Source organism: Caretta caretta, chromosome 7, assembly GCF_965140235.1.
Source record: "Caretta caretta isolate rCarCar2 chromosome 7, rCarCar1.hap1, whole genome shotgun sequence".
NCBI lineage: Eukaryota > Metazoa > Chordata > Testudines > Cheloniidae > Caretta > Caretta caretta.
Genome location: NC_134212.1, coordinates 110,448,399 through 110,467,813, shown reverse-complemented (window position 1 = coordinate 110,467,813; position 19,415 = coordinate 110,448,399). Strand labels below are relative to the sequence as shown.

The 19,415-nt window shown below is 38.8% G+C and overlaps 1 long non-coding RNA gene across 1 annotated transcript in view; it reads left to right on the top strand.

Annotated features, from left to right (window-relative positions):
- LOC125639949 (uncharacterized) overlaps positions 1-18,059 on the top strand; it is a 37,941-nt gene extending 19,882 nt beyond the window's left edge. Inside the window, exon 3 of the long non-coding RNA XR_007357643.2 lies at positions 17,849-18,059. This is a non-coding gene — a long non-coding RNA (uncharacterized LOC125639949). The remainder of the gene's footprint in view (positions 1-17,848) is intronic.
- The last annotated feature ends 1,356 nt before the right edge of the window (positions 18,060-19,415 follow it).

Sequence of the window (19,415 nt, the reverse complement as noted above, 5' to 3'; positions counted from 1 at the left end):
TTATGAGAAAGGGTAAACAGATGCATGTGATTCACCTTTTCCATACCATGCATTATTTTGCCTACTTCTACCATGTTCCCTCTAAATTGTTTCTACAAACCTCTCTAACCTGAGCAGCCCCAGTGTTTTCAATCTCTCCTCACAAATGGAAGTCTGGCCACTCCGCTCCTGATTTTTGTCACCCATCTATTTCTGCTCTGTTGTTTTTGAAATGGTGAACCAGAACTGACTGCAGCATCCCAACTGAGACTAGACCGTTAATTCGTATTGTACATCAATGATATATTCAGTGCTATTGTGTAATGTCTTCATATCTTGGAGACATGTTGTATGGGCCAGCACATTAATCAGCTGCTTCATCCTGAACATCCTTGTGCACTCAGGAGACAACCTGCTTTGATGCTTATGCAGGAAATAAAGGTTCTCTATGGCTTCCTGCTTTCCAGTTCACCAGCACAACACAAGGCAGGGCTTTGCCCTTATGGTCGCTGGTCTCATTCAAATAGATAAGTTAATACCCTATTGATTCCACTGTTGATTTGGGGTCAGTGGTCTGATGCCTTCATTTTTATCTTGATTTGCTGAAGACACTTGCCTAGAATCTTTTTACATTTATTTATTAGTAAAGAAAAATGTCCAAATACACTAGTCAGCTGACTACTGTAAATGAATTTGGAATCCACTGAATAGTTTACATTTAGTTTGAATCTCCCTTTTTGGTACCTGGTAGCCTTCAAAATAGGCTGCAAGCAGTCCTGGTAAGATTGAAGGTCGCGGTCATGGCATTTTTCTTTATTATAAAAAAGTATCCAACATATCATTGTGATCTTCCATTCAGTGGATGAGCATTAGCAGTAGCAGAATTCTACAGACCTGCTTTTTTATGACTGGGTTCCACTTTGTCTAGATTATCAAGTACCGGAGTATATCAATAAAACCTTGTTATGTATTAAAGACACCAAAGAGTTATAAAGTCATTCAGCTGACCTGCTTACCATTCATGAATATTGCAGATAAACCCTATTCTGTCAGGTCAGCTGATACTTTTGAATACGCTTCTAGTGTCCAATTCTTTATTGAAGCCAGTTCTCTACAACTAAACTGAAAGTAAATTTCACTTGTGCGGGGAAGGAGAAAGAGGAGCCATTGAAAAAATATGCTTCTACTTTGTTTTTGAAATGATTTCCTTTCTTTTAACATATTCAGAACATTAATCTATTTGAAGTCTGGCTCCCAAATATGACAGGTTTTATCTCAGAAGCAAGAAAAATATGGTAATTAAAAATAAATAAATAAACAACCAAAACAAAATGTATTTTAAACTGTTTCCAAGTGATTTTTGTTGTGTGGTTGTAGGAGGTGCCTACATTTGGGGTCTAACATAGAATAGAGCATATTTACTATATCTTTTCTCTCTCTGATTTTGTTCTTTATGAACATAATTCATATCTACTTACTTAAATAAACATATATTCTCACAAGCATATTACTCTCACATTTTCTCAATTTTAGCTTATCACTCACCATATTTGTTGGCTCACTACTCTACTGACTTCTTAAAAGGTGGAAAAAGTTAACAAAAATTAAGTCCTGCTCTTATCAAACTACTTTAGAAAATATGGGGGGATTTTCAAAAGTGTGTAAGGGAATTAGGTTTCAGAGTAGCAGCCGTGTTAGTCTGTATTCGCAAAAAGAAAAGGAGTACTTGTGGCACCTTAGAGACTAACAAATTTATTTGAGCATAAGCTATCATGAGCTACAGCTCACTTCATTGTATGCACACAGTGGAAAATACAGTGGGGAGATTTTATATACACAGAAAGAAAAGGAGTACTTGTGCATCCGATGAAGTGAGCTGTAGCTCACAAAAGCTTATGCTCAAATAAATTGTTTAGTCTCTCAGGTGCCACAAGTACTCCTTTTCTTTTTGCAAATACAGACTAACATGGCTGTTACTCTGAAACCTGTCTATATACACAGAGAACATGAAACAATGGGTGTTACCATACACACTGTAAGGACAGTAATCAGGTGAGGTGAGCTATTACCAGTAGAAGAGAAAAAAAAACCTTTTGTAGTGATAATCAAGGTGGTCCATTTCCAGCAGTTGACAAGAACGTGTGAGGAACAGTGTGTGTGAGTGTGTGTGTGTGTGGGGGGGGAATAAACATCGGGAAACAGTTTTACTTTGTGTAATGCCACATCCAGTCCCAGTCTTTATTCAAGCCTAAGTTAATGGTGTCCAGTTTGCAAATTAATTCCAATTCAGCAGTCTCTCATTGGAGTCTGTTTCTGAAGGTTTTTTTTGTTGAAGAATTTCAACTTTTAGGTCTGTAATCGAGTGACCAGAGAGATTGAAGTATTCTCCGACTGGTTTTTGAATGTTATAATTCTTGATGTCTGATTTGTGTCCATTTATTCGTTTATGCAAAGACTGTCTGGTTTGGCCAATATACATGGCAAAGGGGCATTGCTGGCACATGATGACATATATCACACTGGTAGATGTGCAGGTGAACGAGCCTCTGATAGTGTGGCTAATGTGATTAGGCCCTATGATGGTGTCCCCTGGATAGATATGTGGACACAGCTGGCAATGGGCTTTGTTGCAAGATAGGTTTCTGGGTTAGTGTTTTTGTTGTGTGGTGTGTGGTTGCTGGTGAGTATTTGCTTCAGGTTGGGGGGCTGTCTGTAAGCAAGGACTGGCCTGTCTCCCAAGATCTGTGAGAGTGATGGGTCATCCTTCAGGATAGGTTGTAGATCCTGGATGATGCGCTGGAGAGGTTTTAGTCGGGTGATGGCTAGTCGCGTTCTGTTATTTTCTTTGTTGGGCCTGTCCTGTAGTAGGTTTCAGAGTAGGAGCCGTGTTAGTCTGTATTCACAAAAAGAAAAGGAGTACTTGTGGCACCTTAGAGACTAACAAATTTATTTGAGCATAAGCTTTCATGAGCTACAGCTCACTTCATCGGATGCATTCAGTGGAAATGCACTGAATGCATCTGATGAAGTGAGCTGTAGCTCACAAAAGCTTATGCTCAAATAAATTTGTTAGTCTCTAAGGTGCCACAAGTACTCCTTTTCTTCCTGTAGTAGGTAACTTCCGGGTACTCTTCTGGCTCTGTCAATCTGTTTCTTCACTTCAGCAGGTGGGTATTGTAGTTGTAAGAATGCTTGATAGAGATCTTGTAGGCATTTGTCTCTGTCTGAGGGGTTGGAGCAAATGCAGTTGTATCATGGAGCTTGGCTGTAGACAATGGATCGTGTGGTATGGTCTGGATGAAAGTTGGAGGCATGTAGGTAAGTATAGTAGTCAGTACATTTCCGGTATAGAGTGGTGTTTATGTGACCATCGCTTATTAGCACTGTAGTGTCCAGGAACTGCATTGTAATGGGATTTGGATGACTAACTCCCTTAGGTTCCTTTGAAGATCCCAGCCTAAAGACTTGATCTTGCACTTCAGTATATGTGAGTGCATGGCTGTGTCCATGAAATCAATGGGGATCAGTGCGGGAACAGCAGTCCACCTGCATGGAATGAATATCAGGATAAGTGCCATAAGAATTACCATACCATGTCACACCATTGGTCCTTCCAGTCCAGCATCCTCTCTGTGATAGTGCTTCAGAGAAAGGTGCAATAAACCCCACAGTGAACAATTCTGGAATAAATACCCCTTAAGGCTATCTTCTTCATAAACCTGTCACCTGGAGGTTGATCTATGACTTGAAGCATGAGGGATTTTATGCCTTTTGTCTACTGTAACTCAGGATGTTCTCGTTATCAATATCAAGGTCTATTTTCATGTGTTTGGGATGGCTGGCTCCATTCGCAAGCTACACTCAAAGGTGGCAGAATGAGGACCTATATAGTGCTGATTATCTGTATTTCTGAGTCACATCAAGTGGGTAAAAGAAAATAACATTTATACAGGAAACCCTTAGTGCAAGGCTATCTATTCAATGCCATTTCTGAAATAAGGCTTTTGGGACGGGGAGATAACTCCTCTGGACCAGTGTACAAAGCGGATACAGTGCACTGTATTATCTAACACTCTGCTTTTCCACTCAGGTAGACAGACATTAAGGTGCATTAGTCCTATCATTTGTATGTCTATAAATATCAATAAAGTATGTTATTTGGCATTCACATTTACACAATGAAGGACGACAACTATCCTTTTCAGGAAATTTCACAGAGACATTCACAAACAAAAGTTCAGTAATTTAATCTTCCAAAAGCTCAATAACGCTAAGTTCAAAATTGCAGGTTTGAAACTAATGTACCCGATAAGTAATGATGACAGAATTTAAAAGGTCCATTATTTGGTAATCTAATATTCCCAATCCCAATTATCTGTCAAAGAGAATACTCTCTCTTAAACAGTGCTAATGTGTTCGCATCTAGATTAATCTTTTAGGGAGAAAAGGAGCATTCTTTACGGGCTTTATCTGTTTTCAAATGTCTGACTCCACAAGGAGCCATTCTGCACTGCTGATGAGGCTATGTAAATGACTCAAATGTCTTTGTCTGATAGGTGCTATTTCTTACAGATACACATTATACCAGACTAGCATGAGGTACTTCCCAGCAAAGCCAACCTTTAGTATAAAATGGTCTTTAACATGCTGTGCCTGGTGCCTTCAAATCCTCTGCTGCTGCCTCACTGCAAAACAAACATTGTGGTTAACTGGTTTTCTCCTCACTCCCTCTTCTTGCATGTCGTGCTACTTCTAACTTTCATGAAGCACAACGCCTCTCGTGTAATGTGTCATTATATTAGTTGAGGCAAATTCTCTCCCTTCTTTCAAGACTGCTAAGGATTCCTAGGCAGTGGTAATAGTGTGGCTTGGCAAGACTCATGTGTGAAGGTCACGCAGGGTCGTACACCCTACTCTGCAGCAGATCCCTGTATAGTAACATGCAGGGGCAGAGGAAGGGCCAGAGGAACCACTGCTGCCGAGATTCTCTGGTCCTTTTTCCTGTAGTAAGGACACACATGAGGTTCAGAGGTCTACTTTGGCCATCAGGCTAATGTAACCTAAACAGAAACACTCTACAGCTTCCCCTCATCCTTGGGGGCAGAACTCCTTCCCCTCAGCCCACTGTCCCCGGCACTTTTTCTCAGCATCCAGCTCAGCTACTTGGTTTTGGTCCTTAGGTTGAATACAGCCTCCCCTATCCAACATTCAAGCTGGCATGGGGCCCTTAATGCTGTCTGCAATAGAAAACAACCAAACTTTCCTCTGGAATGTAAAGCGTCTTCCTAAACATGGAATCAATGCAAACCACAAATATATTATCTTCATTATTATTTGTTATTATTCATTTGAATTACTGTAGTGCCTAAGGGAACCCAGTCATAGACCTGGGCCATTAGTTTTTAGCATTATCTTGTATCAAAGGCTGAGAAAAGTCAATGAAACTCAAAGCAGAGGCTGACATTCTGAACTTAATTTGTCCTCTTGTGCTGAAGTACATGCAGTAATACCCAAGCTCAGTGACACATGACACCAGGAGAAGTCAGAGCAGCATGGTTGACACCAGCTTCATGATAAGGTTACTTCCACCATCATTCCAGGTGTGATTGGAACAGTCAGGTATTCCCAGGCCCTGCAAAGACTGGATCACAGGGCCCAAAATGACAGTCTAAACAGTTATGAATTGGTCTTGTTCATAATTTCCTGACAATGTGATGATTTTCCAGAATTTCCAACTCCCTTTATTTCACACTCTTGAGTGCCCTATTATTATTTGTATTACAGTAGTGCCAAGAGGCCCAATCAGGCTTGGACAATAAGCTCTTTGGCACAGACACATTGTACTAGTCACTGTACAAACACATAGTGAGAGCCAGTGCCTGTGACAAAGAGCTTCATGTTCAAATAGACAAGCCAAACAAAGGGTGGGAGGGGAAACAGAGGCACAGCAAGGTGAAGTGACTTGCCCAAGGTCACAGCTAGTCATTGACAGAGCTGGGAAGAGAACACAAGTCTCCTGACTTCTCACGCTACCCTGAGGAAAAGGATGGCTTACTGGCTTTATCTGAGCTGTGCAGTCTTGCGACTGCTGTTTCTTTGGCATACTAGAACACTATGAAAGTGTTTTGGATGCCAGCAAGCCTCAATGAAGTTTGCTTTAAATGAAAAAAAAAATAGTTTTGGAAACTTTTGTCTGAAATGTGCAATAAGACTCTGATATAGGGTCACAATGGGCAGAATTTCATTACTGGTAGCACCATGACTGAGTAAAACCATGGCTGCCAGCCAACAGTGACCATATTGTTTTATATGCCTCAGTCTCCCAATCAGATCAATTTATAACAAGTAAGTAGCACGCTAAAGCAGAGCAGCAAAGCCTAATGAGGACAGAGAAAATGCTTTTTGTAATTTAGCAGAGCTGACAACCTTATTCCTGGAATGGCACCATCACATTTTTGAGAATTTTCTGATTGACTGTTTCAGTCTCACGCAGTACAAGAAAAAAATATATACACAGATATTTGGAACTCTTTATATTATTTTCCATGTCTATATAACGCCTGTCAGAACTCAATGGCGAGGATCACAAAGAGATGTAGAAATGGAGTCTTTCTGAATCACTCAGTGCATCATTACAAACTATACATTTGCTGTGCTGAAACAGAACAGTGAAACAAGGTGGTTTTTCTGTGGATACTACACAACTAAATGGTCTCGGTACAGTACATTAATCAGAGGCAAACTCTTACGATGGTGTTGATTCACTCAAGTTTTTTTAAATGAATCAAAAGACACCAACATGCCATATGTCTAATTATTTTATTTTGACCTTCCAAAACAGGAAGTGCTCTGTTGTTACCTGATGCATTATATCTGATTGCCACTACTATGGGATTATTTATCTACAAAGGAGAACTATTCTGTTAGTTTGAAACCATGATCATAGGTAATACTACTTGTCTTTTAAAATTGTTGTATGTAGGGAAGAGACTTTATTGTTTTGTCAGTAATTAAAGGCAAATGGGTCAATCCGTTTTTTAGGTGGTTTATGTTTTTCTACGTAGTTCCCTTTCAGTTTAAAACTGTGCTGACAATTAATTTCTGCCTTTAACTGCTTCTGTGGTATCTCAAGTTGTCCTTTCTTTTATTGTTTCACTGCTCCCTTGGGCACTTTTTAAAAGCTCTTTTCAATCACTGTTTGTTTTGATTCAGCCTGCTGTTAAATAGCAGACTTTCCCCCCCAGTTCAGTTTAGCTAACTATGAACTCAAGCACGCAGATGTTTTCAGATTCCAGGCCAGTTCTTATGTCCTCCTACCAGATGATAGCAAAGACAATATCCAAAAATCATTGTCCTAATCCAGTTCCAGGCCTGCCTTAAAAAGTCTGGATTTAAATCTCTATCCTTATGGTTTCTTTTCTTTTCTTTTCGTTTTTTTAATGTTTTTAATTTGCTCTACAGGTCTTCAGCTTCACCTAGTGGCTCACTCCAAAATGCAAATTTTGTTCTGTACCTTAAAGTAAGAGTAAAAAAAGGTAGTGATTTTGTTGAAATTACTGTAATGTGAGATGGAGAAATTATTTGCAGATGTTATACCTTTCTGGCTGTTTTGAGTTAACTACAGACTTCTTTAAAATGCTATAAGTGCTCTTCACTTTCAGATTACAAACTGCTGTGTTATCACATTGGACCAAATTCTGCCCTTAAGTGTGGACATGTAAAACTCCCCCTGACTTGAAAGGAAGTTACACACATGTATCTGAAAGCAAAACTGGGCATTTTATCAAATAAACAGCTATTACTTAATTCTGTACCTTAAGCTCCCAACTCCACTTATTTTAGTTATTTAGTTATTTCAACCTTTGTGCAACATGTAAAAACAAAAAAAAGCGGATGTCCAGTTCTCATTCTTTTTAATGGAAACCGGGACTCAGATGCTCAAAGGTGTTCAGGTGCGTAACTCCCATTGAAATCAATTGCACATAAATACTTTTGAGGACCTGGGCCCGCGTGTCCAAATCCCTTAGGCAGATTTTCAAACCTCAGCCATGGTGTCTACAGTGTTTTGCTGTCCTGCTTGGCATCCCTGCACATAAGTGTGTATACATATGCCTCTTCATTAACCCTGTCTGTGTGTGTTATTTTTCTCTTGTTGCATACACACAATTGTTGTTGACATAAATGAGAACTCAGGGAGCCATTGAGCCAAATGCTTACATTCTTATTCCTTTTTCACAGAGTCCTTACTCAGTGAAAACTCTCACTGAAATCAAGGGATCTTTTGCCTGAGAAGGAATGATTAAAACCTAAATGAAATAATCTGGTGCTATGGGCCTGATGAAGCTAGAAGTCTCTAGATGCTGTTTCAAAAAAGATACTGGTAGAAGGTCTGGTTGAAATGTGGGCAGCAGGGAAGGGAAGTTTGCAAGAACTCTGCATGAAAAATGTCACTTCTGTGTTTGCAAGATTTTCATGTCCTCATATGACATTCTGAGAGCCCAAAATGTTTTTTGCAGATCAACTTGCAAAATTCACTCTTGGCTCAGAATTTCACCCATTCTAAATTTTCTGTGAAAAATACTAAGGCAGCCACCTCTGGAACTTTTTATTTATAGTGAGAAGACAGGGAAGGGGACAAAGGCAGATGTAGAAAATCACAAACATTTATTTTATTTTACACACACACACGTGTGCCAGATCAATGAAAGTCAGAAGTGATCATGGATGTTTGTGCTCTGATCCCTTTTCTTGCAGTGGTGTACAGGGTTCTGGACTAGGATCTGACTATGCCAGCCAAAGAAGTGACTTTATACCAGCATTTTGGACATCGGTGGTGATTGAAGCCTGTTTGAGGCTAAGGGAAGAATCCTTTTTGTTGTTCTTATGGGGTGGCAGTAGATAAAGCCAACCTCTTTGCTACCAGGACTCCACAGTACACTCAGGGCTTTACTGACTCTGTGTTGTGTACTTTGGGATTGATTTCAGGCTGCAGACCTATAGTGCTAGAAAGCCCATCTATGGGGAGGAGCATGATGACACAAGCTTCCTGGCATCCCCCTATTCTTGGGAGTGGAGCTGGTCAGTACAGCTCAGAAATGGGAATGAAAGCTTTCAGTCAAAGCTATTTCTGAGATGAATTTGGTCCACAGTGCTGCAATAGCAACCACTTCCTTTGGTTGTTACCCTCTAACCACAGCTACTGAATAGTCAGGAAAGTCTGACATCTGGAGTGGGTTGTTTCCTTTTGGGAGAGAGAGGAGTTTTTCCAGTAACAGGACGCTGTATCTTAGTCCAAGTTCATTACAGTAGGTTCTCTAGGCTTCGGAATAGAGATTTTATATAGTAAAAGCAAGCTGCATCTTACAATCCACAGGACTCCAGACAACACCTCTGCTCCAGTTTGCAGCTGGACACTTTCTCTTAAACTGCTGTAAGAATATGTATGTTTTAACTCTTCACCAATCTCTTAAAGCCTTTATGTGGCAAATGTGCCGGGGCTGACACTCAAAACCACCTGTCAGTAAATAGACTTTGGGCTATTTGCACCAAAACACACTCTTACACCAGTCTGTTGGGTTTGTTATCTCTCATAGCTACTTCCAGTTGCTTCCAATATAAATATTCTCAGAAGCAACAGACCAGGTAGAATCACTAAGTTCTTCCCAGGCTTCCATTGTCAATGAATGAAATGTTTTTTATGACTCTCGTATAACTACAACACATGAATGTTGCGATCAACTACCAAGTGTGCCAACAAAACACTTAGGACTACTGCCTAAGTTGATCAGTCCACTAAGTCAGGTGCCTTCAAATATTTGAAATTGTTCTTTAGAAAAAAATTAAATAGTCCACACTTTCTTTGAATTACTGTGGCCTTTCAAAGTCCATGGAAAATATTACGCAAGGAGACAAAGCTATTTTACCAGGCAGGCAGATATTCCAAATTACTGGTTCTTAACAAGCATGGTAATACATCAGTCAAAAGCAATAAATTTAAACTTAATGAAATCTCAATTTGCCTACAGTGCATTTCACTTTGACATTTTCTATATTGCCACGGTGCTTTGATAAAAGTTTTTTAAAATGCAAAGAAAGTGTCTGTAAGGCTAAAGAGCAGACTTGGTGCCATTGTGCCCAATGGAACATTACAGTACTTAAGTTCCATCACTACATGCCCGGTGGCACACTAAGCCTGAGTGGTAACATAGGTTCAGTTTTCATTATCATCATGTGATTATCCATTTTACTGCATTTAACTGATAATACAACTACCAGCTCACCTTAAAAGAATTAGCTTGGAGGTTTCATTGCTTTCCAAATGGAATTCATTTGACAAACAAATGACAATTAGCTCAGTCTCCCTGTTCTGTGTCAGGATGGGTTTTGATTGAACCTAGACCAATTTACAATTTTTAAATGAGTTTAGACATTTACATTTAAAATGTCTAGAGGAAATTAGCCCTGGGACATCTAACAACCAAAATGCTTTTTGAAGTTGATTATTATTTGATCTAGTACCCTCTACCTGCACATTTTGTTCTGACTTCAAAGTTTTGGAATGAAAATGCCACCTACACCTCAAAGCACAGGGAAAAACTTAAAAGCAGTTTTACTCATTATGTTATGCAAAGAAACCTATATTTTAATATTCATTTAATATGGTTAGTTAGCTTTAATGACACCAGTTTGACAGTGTCATAGTTTTCAAGTATAGGACATTGATTGAAGTTTCTGGTTCTTGCCATTTTTTGTAGAAGGAAAGAATTTATTTTGAAGGTGAGATTTATATGCCCAGCGCGACCATTCTGTCGCAGCTAGAAATGCAATCATTTACAGATGAATGTGCTGTGTGTCTTTGTGAAGAAAGTAAAACGTATCTTCTCATTTCTATATTGTCCTGTGTACCAAAAGCATTATTAGTATTTGGTTTGTGCGTGCTAAATTCTTCCAGCTCTGAGGATGTTTGTCTTACAGCAACAATGTCTGCTTCCAAGGAGCTGTCAGTAATTCCATTATAAATATGCAGGCGCTGATAACGCAGCCATGAAAATTGGGCTGAAATGAGGCACAGGATCTCAGCCTCAAGGTAATTTGATTCTTATTATTTTTATTTTTATTATTAATTATGTTATTTTGGCAAAACTGGAAAACCGTGTATTTGGCCATTGTAAAATTATAAGTGCAAAGCTAATCGCCCCTCATATTCATTTATCCAACTGAAGTCAATGGAAGTTTGGGGTACTAAGCACCTCTGAAAAATAGACCCATTTTCTTTTGGATAAACCGCTATTAGGTTTAACTTTCAAACAGTGATGACAGCACAAGTGATGTGCCTAGGGCTGCATCAGCCTGAACCCCAGCCCCACTAGCCTCTCTGTTTCCATGAGCACAAAATTCCCATTTAAAAAAGGAAGTTGGTTTAGTAGTTCTAGAAAAAGTTGGATTTCATTTATTATTTATAAATTTCATTTTGTACATATCTTAGGGGACATTAAGAGATTAGTAGTCATGCAGTTTGTTCTGAGCATTAATGCTAATCCTTCAGGATAGGTGAAGGGTAATTTCATTAGTGTTTTATAAAGATGTGCAATAAAACTAACCATTCAGTCAACAGTCTGAAAGGAGACATTTAGCACGCCGCTTCCTTGCGTCGCAGCGGGGTCCCTGCGCTCATAGTAAAATGTCAGTAGGAACTGGCAGCTCAGCAACATGAGTACATTCTACAAAGGTTGTTTTATGTAAAATAGGTGAGTCCCCCTTTCCCAGATATGTCACACAAGATCATTGTCTCTGGCATGACATACTGTAGTTCAGGAAGGGAAGTTAATCTAGGAAATAAAGGGACTGCAGACTATTGATGCCAAAATCAGCAATTACATTGTATGAGATCTCATGAATAATTCCTGAGCTGTGATTTAACATTAATCTGGGTGTTTAGTACAAAGCTGGGCCGACACCAATAAAATGCTGACTGATTTGTTTTGAAACGGTGCTTCTTCAGGTTTCATTGCTGCGCTCTGTAATAAATGCATTTAGGTAATGCTCCAAGCCCCTCCCTACAACACACACACAATATTTTGTGCTACTTTTATTAATATCACATTGCTTTTCTCATTGAGGGCCAAATTCTTTTCCTTGACAAAGCACAAGTCAAAATAAGTGTTGCAGAATGGGAGATGGAATTCTTCTCCCAAGACAATTCTTACCAGAATAGGTCCCCACGCTACTATATGGTGATGTCATTTGCGATCTGTTGACCAGAAGATATTGGTCTATGTTAGATTCAAGTGCTTAAAAATCAAGGGTCCATTTGTGTAGAGCCAGACAAAAAAATACCCAGCCAAACCTCAGGAGATTTTACTATCTTACAGTTTTCTTTCTGATAGATACTTTAATATGACTGCTTTCTGATGCACCTCAAAAATGAGGATAAAAGAATAAGTGAAGGAACCAGTGATCTAAATCTCAAGAGACACAACACATTTATTCTGAAACTCTCCTACCTGTGCCCAGGGAAATATGCACTTTGAAGCAGCTCCAATCTCATGTGTGGCTTCTGCCTGTAGAATAGTCACGCTACCACTTAATCATGGTAAATAACTAGCTGAAAAGCCCTCTTCTTGCCCTTGAGTGTGACATGTCTGCTGTGCATGTACTGTACACTTTTCAATAAAAGTAAAGCCTGGGTTTTTATTTTTGTGGTTTGTGTGAGTAAATATAAAAGGTTGCCTCAGTGGAATTCTGAGTTCAGTGAAGTTACTTCTGATTGTGAAATTAGAATCAGGCCAAAGGTGTATTTGACACATGCATTTGCCCCTTTTGTTAAACATGATCTGCCCAAAATTACAGAAAATGAACATGTTCTTTTCAATAATCTGACATTAATTGCCCTGAATCATAAATGAGAATACTGAAAAATAAAGCTGGTTGGAAAAGCTTCATTGGAACCATTTTCAGATGCAAAATGCAGTTCTGTCCAAATCAATACTCTTGGCAATATTGTGTCAATTTCACAGAAATCTCATTTTGGTCAAGAGTAAAACAAAAAAAAAATTTTTTTGCATTGAAACGTCCCATTTTGACATTTTCAAAATAAAAAATATTTTGATTTTTTGTTTTAATTTTTTTATTTTGCATTGTATTGTATGTTTTAATATGCAGTTTAAAAAGTCATGCTGATTCTGTGGAAATGGAACGAGTGGAAGAAGGGGGTAATAGCAATCAAGATAAATTAGAAGTTATGAAATGAAGTGCAGAAAATTGATAAGGGAAGTTAAGGACACCAGGGTAAACTCCATGGCTGGCAGGTCTGAGAACAATAAAGAGGAGGTTTTTTTCTTTTAAAGTATATTAGAAACTAAATAAATCCTAGCAATGGTATAGGTACGTTAGTAGATGGAGATGGTAAAATTGTTAATGATGTAGCAGAAAAGGCAGAAAGGTTCAATAAATATTTATGTTCTGTATTGGAAAGAAGCAGGACTATGTACTCATCTCACATGAGAATAAAATACTTTCAGTACATTAGCTATGGAGGATGCTAAACAACATCTGCCCGTGATAAACATTTTAAAATCAGCTGGTCCACAAAACTTGCAATCAAGAGTCCTAAAAGAGTTGGCTGAGGATGTGAATAGATGTTAATTTTTAATAAATCTTGGAATACAATGAAAGTTCCAGAAGACTGTTGTGCCAATATTCAGATAGGGTAAATGGGATGACCCAAGTAACTTAAGGCTGGTTAGCCTGACATAAAATGGAAACCTGATACAGGATTCAACTGACAAAGAATTAAAGGACATGAATATAATTAATGCTAGTTAACCTGGTTTTATAGAAAATAGGTCTTGTTAAAAAAACCTGATTTAATTCTTTGATGTGATTACAGGTTTGGATAATAATTAGTAATATATTATGGTAATGTATTGTAATATAATAATGTAATATTTTGTAACTTGTTGATAAACATCTGAATATTTTCAAAGGAAGCAACAGAAATTAAAGTTATCAGCCTAAGTTCCTAGTCAGTCAACTACCTTGAATGATAAGACACAGCTGGCATCATATTTGATTGCATACTGTGTGGCAAAGGAGAAAATGGCCCATACAAGTGCCAAAAAAACTTATTCTTCCAGCATCTCTGGATATGGCACATAAAAGTTTCAATGAGAAGCCTGCTGAAAAATTGAGAAGTATTCCTCTCAGTGATAACACAATGTTTCGGTGAATATGTGATATTGCAGAGCACTTGGAAACCCAGCTTATATTTCAGTTACAGTCAGATGAGGATTTTGCTATATAACGTGACAAGGGTACTGATATTTCAAATTGTGAAACACTGTTAGTTTATATCAGGTATGTATGGCAAGATGACCTTATGGAAGATTTACTGGTTGTCTGACTTTACCAAGAAATACAAGAGGAGCACAGATAGTTGAAGCACTGCATGACTGCATAGTTGGAAAATACAAATTGGACTGGGCTTGTCAAGGTTCCTCCCCGACTCTGAACTCTAGGGTACAGATGTGGGGACCTGCATGAAAAACCTCCTAAGCTTATCTTTACCAGCTTAGGTCAAAACTTCCCCAAGGTACAAAATATTCCACCCTTTGTCCTTGGATTGGCCGCTACCACCACCAAACTAATACTGGTTATTGGGGAAGAGCTGTTTGGACGCGTCTTTCCCCCCAAAATACTTCCCAAAACCTTGCACCCCACTTCCTGGACCAGGTTTGGTAAAAAGCCTCACCAATTTGCCTACGTGACTACAGACCCAGACCCTTGGATCTTAAGAACAATGAACAATCCTCCCAACACTTGCACCCCCCCTTTCCTGGGAAATGTTGGATAAAAAGCCTCACCAATTTGCATAGGTGACCACAGACCCAAACCCTTGTATCTGAGAACAATGAAAAAGCATTCAGTTTTCTTACAAGAAGACTTTTAATAAAAATAGAAGTAAATAGAAATAAAGAAATCCCCCCTGTAAAATCAAGATGGTAGATACCTTACAGGGTAATTAGATTCAAAAACATAGAGAACCCCTCTAGGCAAAACCTTAAGTTACAAAAAAGATACACAGACAGAAATAGTTATTCTATTCAGCACAGTTCTTTTCTCAGCCATTTAAAGAAATCATAATCTAACACATACCTAGCTAGATTACTTACTAAAAGTTCTAAGTCTCCATTCCTGGTCTATCCCCGGCCAAGACAGACTATAGACAGACACACAGACCCTTTGTTTCTCTCCCTCCTCCCAGCTTTTGAAAGTATCTTGTCTCCTCATTGGTCATTTTGGTCAGGTGCCAGCGAGGTTACCTTTAGCTTCTTAACCCTTTACAGGTGAGAGGAGCTTTCCCCTGGCCAGGAGGGATTTCAAAGGGGTTTACCCTTCCCTTTATTTATGACAGGGCTAATTGCAAAGAACTTATAAGTGATGGTGCAGCAACTATAACAGGTAGAAATAACAGAGTTGTGAAAAAACTATCTGAGGCTGCTGGTAATGATCAATGGTCAGTGTTTGGAATCACTATTTTATTTACAGCAAAGCTTTGGCGTCCAAGGGTATGTCCCCTGATCTTATGGCAGTACCGAAGGAAGTAGTGAAAATTGAAGTGTCGTGCTCAGAAATGGGAGTGGATCATACTCATTTATTGTTTCACACTGAAGTATGGTGGCTGTCAGGGGCAGGGGGCTTGGAAGGGTGTATGAACTCAGGAATGAGATTTCCATTTTTCTGCTTGAGAAACTAACTTGGCAAATTTGTTTGACGATGACTGTTGGTTAATAAAGTTGTCATATCTAGCGGCCATTTTCTCAATTTTAAACCAATCGAATCTGAAATTTACAAGGAAGGGGCAATGATTTATTTCAACCCTGTGAACAGACACAAACTTTCCCAAAGTCAGAAGCACGCTGGCAAGCATGACTGAAAAGTAATTGTCCAAGCTACTACATGTTCCCAACACTGTTACTACACACTGAGGAGATCAGCAACAGGGAAGAAAAAGGGAATGAAATGAAAAGTGTCAGGCAGTTCCATCTTGCTGCGCTGTCTACACTATTTTAGTTGCTATTTCCCTGCAGAGGGGGTTGAAAATTTGAAGGGAAAGTGTTGGGTGAAAGATCCTTTTGCTTTCAAAAATCCTGAATCAATAATGGAGCTAAACTTGATGCCTGAGCAACAAAAATTGCTGCTGCAACTCACCTGTGGTAGCACACTCACAACACACCACCACTCAAGTCATTAAAGTTGTCACAGTTCTGGATAAGTGTTTTCAAAGAATATTCACTGTTAGGTGAGATTAGCGTTCTGTTGTTGCTATGGTTCACAGCAACCTACATGTGTGAACGGGGATTTTCGACTCTGACAAGGTTAAAAACAAAAGAAAGACACTGACTCAACAGCATACCTGGTAGGTGGGGAGCACTTTCATCTTGTGGTCCAGACTGGAAGGAGATCATGACCAAAGGCAAGCCCACCCATCACATTAAGTAACTGAAACTCAACCTGATCATCTTTTTCACTGTATTTAAAAATGTTTTACAAGTAACATCAATGTCTAATTTTAGTTACTACTTGATGTGAAGTGGTTACAGCTAAACATGTATTGCCCTTTATTGTGCTTTTATGAAAACGCTAGTCACAAAAGCGTATTGTTTTGGGTCATGGGGATAAGCGTTTTTCTTCCGCTAGATTGTGAGAAAAAAAGTTAGAAAAGCACTACTCTACAAGCTGTTCTCCTAGCCCAGGAATATCAGAATACAAGATACCCTGATCGTGCTGTGTGCCTCCACAGACACCCCGTCTAGATCTGGGAATAACCCCAGTGTCAGGTCTCATGTCATGTGACCTGCATAGACAATTAAGGACTGTAAATATCTGCATCAATTTGACAGTTAAGGCCAGACTGTCTACTCAAGGAGATGAAAGAGGACAGTATATGGTTTTCCATAGTTGTACTTAAACCGGCTTATACATTCAGAATACATAGCCAAATCATTGGCAGTTGAATAAATGTGGTGAACATTACCTGTGCAGAAGTTTCGACATTAAAATTAATGAACAAATGTATGTTTGTACGTTACAAAATGAAAGAACATACAGTGTCAGAAAAGGTTTTATCTCCTGTATATGTTTTTTTAAAATGTAATAAATACTATACAAATAGCAGTGCTTTAGCCAAGGGAATATTGAAATCCATTAGGAATGCACTTGGAGTAATCTGATTCAACAAGTCAGTATATTTTTCTCAAAATAATAATATCTGTACTACATTGTGTGAGATGAAGGTTAGATTACATTTCTTGCCAGTGCAATAATTCCCACATCATAAATTCTGATGAAATTATATCAATATATAAAGCAAATGGATGTCTGACCCACCATCATTTCCTAGTCTTCAGATGTAGAGGCTGACATACAACTAAATCCCCAGCTGCTTTAAGCAATACTATTACCACAGTGCCTTTGCCTGGGAACTCTTATTAGCTATCTTGACCAGGAGTGGCTGTTAGAGTTTGTGGTTTCTGCTCTGAATATTAAACTTCAGCGTACAAGAGTCCTTATTGTAGGGAACACTTGGAAATGGTAATACTAAATTGCTTTATATTTGCAGGATTTGATTGCTTCAGATGATACAGGCCTAGCTGGTGGGCCTCTCCTACTGCTTGTATTTCCAGATTATAAATCATTCCTTTGACAGGATATCTGCCATAACCAGTTCTCAGTTTCCGTAGAATCCCTCTTCATATTACAGCTGGCAACTGGTATTCTAGGCTGTTCATGTGGATGACACATTTTCCATAATTTATAGGAGTCAGGTCAAAACTTGAAGCCATCACAGGCATCCCAATTTTTATTTCAGATGTCAGTGGACCTCAGGATCTATGGTTTGAAGGTTGGATTGTAAAGAGTGGATTCCACTTTCCCTGGAACATTCAACTGCAGTGTATTCGTTATTGTAAAACCAACCAATCTGAAGTTCTACCAGTTTGGACTTCAAGGAACCACAGTGTAACCAAATAGTGCTCAGTAAATTGTGGGCACTACTGGTAATAAATAATACTAATTATTCATTTATTATCATTGTTGTTGATGTGACATCATGAAATCCTTAAGAAAAGTAAGAAAATCGCAGGCCTTAAATATGATATTGAGAGTCAACTTGCTAATGTGAATTAAAGGCATATGGAGGGTAGTTGTAGCCCTGACAGTCCCAGGATATTAGAGACACAAGGTGGGTGACCTTTCCCAGACCTGAAGAAAAGCTCGAAAGTTTGTCTCTCTCACCAACAGAAGTTGGTCCAATAAAAGACATTACCTCACCTACCTTGTCTCATTAAAAGGCTTAGATAGAAAGAGCTCTACTCATTTAGGATGATTCTTTTAAAACGGAAAAATAATATTCTGGGGAATAGTGACAAAAATCATTAGAATTATGCCTCACTATCCCTTGAAGAATGGGCTTGAAATAAGTAATCAAAAGGAATTATTGGCCCTGATCTTATAATTAAAACTTAGACTATGACAATTAAATACAATTTCAGAGCTTTTAACCATTCTTAACGCAGAGCCCTGAATAATGCTTAGATGTCTCATTATGCCATTATTATATTCATGTCTTCATGTTTCATCTACCTGACCATAATGTCAAAATGATACTGTAGGTGGTTTCCAAGTTTGCCAAATTGTTTGTTCAAGCATCTTATTGTTCCACTAACCTCTCATAAAAGATCAATTCAGGCAGTAACTGGACACACGAAAACAACAAGAGTTTCAGCCAACATTTCATAGTGTCGCCTACCCACAGTCCCTTAGTACTGTGGGTAAGGTAGTTACTCCAGCTTAGCATGCACTTTGGATTTCCAGTCTTGGGCCCTGATTCAAGAAAGTGGCCTGGATTGGCCTCCCTAACTTTCTGACCCTCCTCTTCCCCACAACAATCACACTTCATAACCCTGAGGGATAACTTAAACTACAGTCTGGCTCCAATCAGTTCTTGGATCCTCTCCCTTTGAGAGGGAGCCTAAAGCCCTCTGAGGCTGGAAAATAGCCACAGCCTCTGGATCCTTGGCTTGAAGCAGGGACAAGAGGCCAAAATCAAAAAAGGATTTAAGCACACACTTAACGTTAAATAGGTAAATAGTCCAGTCCCGCTGAAGGGAATTGGGAGGTAAACCATGGCCACTGTTCAAGAGTATCAAATATTTGTGTGTAAAATACACTAGTAACGTTAAATGCCAATTATTTTTTATGGGAAATTTCAATTTTCTTTTGGTCAAAATTTCCAGGGAAATATTTCTGGTTTAAATAAATAAATAAATAAAGTTTATGGTAAAAATGTTTAGTTCTTCCAAACTGTTTTCAGGAGTTCCCCCCGCCCCTCTGTTTTCAGTAAAAACTATGAAAACTGATGGACTTTTTAAAAAAAC